Here is a 6,000-nt window from a genome sequence, read left to right as displayed (position 1 = left end):
TTGATCTCCAGCGTCGTGATCTTGTTCATGGAATGGATCTTAACACTAGAATGGTAACCTAACAGGACATAAAAGTGTCCTTTCAGGGTTTTGGGAAAAAATTCCAAAACCATAGTAGATCCACTCATTTTGAAAAATCTTTTCATGAGCTTATAGTTCAATAACTACTACATATGGAAAAAATGAGAAACTTGTAATTTTTCTCATCCCTTGGTCACTACAAGCCTCCAAAGTTGATGGACCAGTGCATTTTGCCCAAAACAGCAATTTCTTACGGTTGATTGCATATAAATAACACTGGGGATTTTTGTAGGACATGAGATAAAATGCCCCATTAACTTCAATGGGTTGGTGACCAAAACATATGGTTGCTTTTACCTCACTAAATTTTTTTTTGGTCAAAAAAATAGGTACAAAAAAGTTGCATTTTTGCCATTCTGCGGACCTATCATCAAAGTTTCTATAGTCACACTCAATATAGATACTATGTACATGTTTTCTTAGTTTCCCTTGGGCCTTTGGATTCAAAAGGATCCAACATGAAAAAATTGGGCTTAGCATTATGACCTCTAGAAACCCATAAAAACTACTCAATATCTAGCCAAGTTTGTAGTCTATGATTAGATATGGTTACTACCTACAAAATACACACAATTGGCCTAAGAAACTAGCAATATTGAGAAAGTTATACTTGCTACTCTAAAATGTATCGTATTCTTCAGCAAAAATCAAAAAACTCAGCCATCATCATATACTATGTATATAGCATATTAGGTCCCCCAAAAACTCAAGGAAGATTAGCTTTATGTTATTTATTACACTTACACAATCAAAATTGAATTTGGATATCAAGAAAGCCACCAAAAAAATCATAAAAGTGCTAATTTTGGCCAAAAAACAGGATTATGCATTTCTTATAAATTGGTCATAACTTTCAATTTTAACACTTAGCTCTGCCTACAAGCATCAAAACATGTTCAGAACTATGAAGGCCTAACCTCTAGCCATCTAAACCTCACAACATGAAGTTTAGAGTGGTATAGTTGCCAAAAATTGAAAAAAGGCCAAAAACAGGACCCGTTTTTTCACATAGTTTAGGTTCAAAAATGTTGTGCAAGAGTAAGGTTAATGGTGAGATCGATACTAAAAAAAAAAATGCTAAGTTTTTTTCAGCTCATAAGGCAACTTTGTGGATATATAGCACCTAGAAATTCATTTTCATACTCTTCAAATAATTCAAGCAAAATGGTCACTTAACAGGACACAAAAGTGTCCAAGGACATAAAAGTGTCATGTTACCATTCTAGTGTTAAATCTCACCCCCATATGGAAATTTGTGAGTTTTCCATTATCTATAAAGGTACATGGATACTAACTGAACTACCTCCTGGTCGTACAACTATTAAGTGCAAGTGGGTGTATAAGACAAAGGTAAAAGCAGATGCATCTTTTGACAAGTTGAACGGATGTTTAGTTGCAAAAGGCTACTCCCAAGTTGCTGGTGTTGATTATCAAGAGACCTTTTCACCAGTTGTTTGCATTACAAGTGTTTAAGTTTTATTGGTATTTGTTGTTCAAATTGACTTAGAAGCTCATCAAATGAATGTGCAAACTGCTTTTTTAAATGGTGATTTGGAAGAGGAAATTTATATGGAATAGCTAGAAGGGTTTGTTATTTCAAGTAAAGAAGACCTTATTGCTCAACTCCATCAGGCACTATATGGTCTCAAACAAGCTTTGCGGGCCTAGTGTACAAAATTTGATATTTTTCTCACCTCTAAGGGATTCATCTCTTGCTCTTCAGACTCCAAATTATACATAAAATGCCAAGATAGCAGTTTTGTGATTCTTGCTCTTTATGTGGATGATACCATCCTTGTTTACGATGATTTGGGATTTCTTGAGCAAGTGAAAACGTTATTGCCTTCTGCATTTGATATGGTGGATCTTAGAAAGATTCAATCGTGTCTTGGCATTCAGATTCAATGGAACTGTACAATAGGTATTTTATTCCTTTGAAAATAAAAGTTTATTATAGATACTATTCAAAAATTTGGTATGGAATCTGCACATTCAGACAAAACACCTTGTCTTGCAAGCTCCACGAAGAACACTTCTGACAGTGACAGTCAACTTGTCACAAATAAACCTTATGCTAACTTTATTGAATGTCTTCAGTTTGTTGGCATGAACACTCATCCTGATTTTTTTTGTTGCTAATTATCTTGGACCACATCTTGCACGTCCTTCTCTTAAGCATTGGTTTGCAGCAAAGCGTGTATTGAAATACTTAAAAGACACTACAAATTTTGGTTTGGTCTATCGATGACAACTGACATTGGATTCTATGCAATCTCTTTTTCTTTTGGGTTACACAGATGCAGACTAGGCAACTTCACATTTATCTATGTGATCTACTAGTGGAAATTGCTTCTTTATAAATGTTTGTCTTGTTTTTTGGACCAATAAGAAACAACATTGTGTTGCAATTTCTACGACTGAGTCAAAATATGTTGTGGCATCACTTGCAGCTTGTGAGCTGATTCAGCTTTGACAAATGCTGGCTGATATTGCTCACTATCCTCTTTCTAGCATACCCTTGCGGTGTGACAACCAAAGTGCTATTAGTCTTGCAAAAGACTATGCTCAACATAATAAGTCAAAGCACATTGCTGTCCATTATCATTATGCCAAGTATGAAGTACACAAAGACACCATAATGGTTGAACAATGTCCAAGTGACCAGATGATTGCAAAAATTCTTACGAACGGCCTCAACGAGTCAACTCGGAGCTTAGAATTGCTTCGGTCACTCTTTCTAGATTAGCTTCTCTGCTATTGTAATAGCTTTGTACATATGACATTGTAATCCTATTGGTACCATGCACTATGCACACTCCACACTTGCACACTGTGATCTCTGAGTCGCTCGTATATTTGTACATAGATACACAATTCACTTTCACATCATCATCGTTGGTTCATATTTTCTCATTGTATAGGGGCTTGGTTTTTCCCTTGAAATCCCCAAGGGTTTTTTCATCCAAAGCTAGAGACCTTTGTTTGAGTGGGGGTGTTGGTGCTATATATGGCTCACTCTACTCAACTTAGTTTCACCTATATATTTGTATCTTTTCCTCAATATGAATTAGTCTTTGGGAGTGTACATGGTGTGTCTTTTGTCTTGTTTCTCTCTCTTTCTCTCTACATCTCAACAGTGACCATGTTAAAGTCACCAATAATCAAGACATTCATCCCAAATCCCTTCTCTCTCTGAGATGGAACTGGAAGCATAAAGGTTGACCACTATGTAGCTAAAAGGTTTCTTTAGGGTGACAACAACCCAATTTCCTTTTAGACCCCTCTACACCTCATCAATTGACTACTCATGTTTAGTATGAATTCCAAGAGAAATACCCCATCTACCTGCACAGTGATTAGTAAAAAACCATTTATGATTTCTACTGAGCTTGCGCAAATTACTCTCCAAAGTAAACCCAAAAGTCTTCAACTCTTGCACGCAAGTGATGTCAACCTGAAAATTCAAATAAAAAATCCATTTTTTTATGCTAACTGCTCTGATAGGGGTAGACAACCCTTTGGAGTTAAGAGAAAAACCAAAAATGATAGTACTCATTTTTTTGAGATTTATGATTTTTCACAAAAGAGATTGAAGCTCTTTTAGGATCAATGCTCTTTTGTTTTTCCCTCTTAGGTTTATTTCCAAAATGAGGCAACGTCTCTTCCTCTGCTTGAGTCATAAGTATGTCCAAAGAATTCCTAGGGGATTGAGACAGTTTATTCAGCTCAAGATTGTCATGTTCTTGAATTTCATTGATGAAGTTGTCTAGAGTTTCCTCAAAATGAGATGTCTCCTTCAAAGGGCTTGAGTGATAAACTGGGGTGGTTGTAATGCTTGGTTCACTTTCTAAAGGCTCAGAGCCAGAACACATTCCTTTGGTGTTGTCATCTAGGCTATCATGTGGGATCCGATTTTCTTTTTGGAGGGATCCATCTGAGAACTAATTTGGGGCCATATTATCCTTAGGACTCTCAAGAGGATTCTGAGAAGAGGAAGATTTATTATTTGGCTCATCTAACTCCTCTACATAGGAAGGATCAAAGATATCATCTAGTAGAACCCCAAATATGTTAACATACTTGGTGGCATTATTTCTTTTTTGATTTTGATTTTTGAAGTTTTTCCTTCTGTTCACGTGCTAGAAGCCTTGATTACCATCTTTTCCTTCTTTAGATTTATTTGACTCCTTATGTGCTTTAGCTGCAAAGGTCAGGAGAATCCATTACAAGATGCCCCTGTTGAAAAAAGTGGAAGCATGCATTCGGTAAATTTCTATAGATCACCCTATGTACATGAAGCACATGGCCCATTTGTTCTTTGAGTTGTATTTTCTCTCTCAAAATAATTAACAATTGGGGATCCCATTTGGGGTTGATCCTATTTGTAGATTTCTATCCCAAGACCTTCCCAAGTTGAGCCCCTATCTATTTCTTCTAGGGGAAATATTCAATGGGATAATCAGGGAAATCCACCCGTACAGGTATCTTAGTTGGTTTCTTGCCTTTGGGGTCAAACACTTTGTGCCACTTGAGCACATACATAGGGGTGTTTCTTATCAACCTTTGCCCTCTACTGATGACCTTTAAAGCATATCAAAGTCTTCCAAAAAGAACAAGTAATAGTTATATGAAGATATTGATTTTGGGTAAGAAAGGTTTCTGCCCTCCCATTCTTCTGAAATCCATTTTTTCAAGATTTAAAATGGTGGCCTAATACCATGACATGGTCCTTTTTCTGAGTGCGTAAACCAATTATCCAGTTCTGCATAGCCAATGATAACTTCCCCTCCCTCACTATCATACACCTAAGCTTGTCGATTTGTTACTTCACCCTAGCAGTCCTGAGGAGATTTTGCATTATCCTCATTGATTTTTTCATCTACAGTAGGTTGCTTGTCCTCATGTTGCTGCTCATTCATACTAGTTTGAAAATGGGGATCCTTCTGAACATGTGCTTCATCTAGACCATGATGTTCCATATTTTTCTACACATTGGCAATAATAGAAAACTACCCATTGTGTGCATTAGAGTTTGGAATCACTTGAAAAGGTCTTTGGACTGATAAGTTGTGCAAGGTTCCATTGAAGGAAATACTAGGTGGGCGGGGAGACAAGGAAGTAAACATGTTAGGTTGGATGCGGTGTTGAATGATAGGGGAGAGGTTTACCATCTTTGGGGAGACACTTGTGGGCATGTACCTTTCTTGTACCTCTTGCACTTTAATGTAATTCCAAGTTTCTTCAAAAAAAAAATGGAGGTCTCTCAGTTTATCTTGTTATGATCCTCTGAAACTTTATGCCATTGTAAACTATCTTTCTCATTGTAATCCCCTTTGATGTGTTCCCTATCTTTAGACCTTTTTTCTCTAGGCCAGGATAGCACCTATCCTACCAAAAGGGAATTTGTGTTTTCTTCTCCCTTCTTTTTACTTAATTCAATTGTTATTCCAAAAAAAAAAAGTCAAAAGACATGGCTAGTTTTTCTTTAGAGTAGAATTGCAGCATCAAAGACCTCCAATTTTTCCATCTATGTTCTCTTTGAATCTTGTACAAAGGGGCAATAAATGTGTCCTTCATAAGCTGAAGACGTCAAGTTGTAGCCATCTTGAGATCAAAGAGAATTTGAAGACCTTCTTTATCATCTTGGCATGAGACGATAGTCCTATTTTTTTGAGTCCAAAAATTCCACATAAAAATAGACCTCCAAGTATTCCATAATGGGATGTCCATATGCCTACATTCTCCCAACAACACTCCTTGAATGTAAGTTCCTGAGGGTCACAAGAGGAGACACATCTATGAATTATGTGAAGGACATCTCAAAAAAAATTCATAACTATGTTCAAAATATTTACATCTGACACAACGTCCATCGCCTAATTTTACCTTCACACCTTTATCAGGGATTGGAAAGCTCAG

Source organism: Adiantum capillus-veneris, chromosome 30 (genome assembly GCF_014529385.1).
Source record: "Adiantum capillus-veneris isolate H3 chromosome 30, ASM1452938v2, whole genome shotgun sequence".
Taxonomy (NCBI): domain Eukaryota; kingdom Viridiplantae; phylum Streptophyta; class Polypodiopsida; order Polypodiales; family Pteridaceae; genus Adiantum; species Adiantum capillus-veneris.
The sequence above is the reverse complement of the archived record's forward strand: the minus strand, read 5'-3'. Positions refer to the sequence as shown.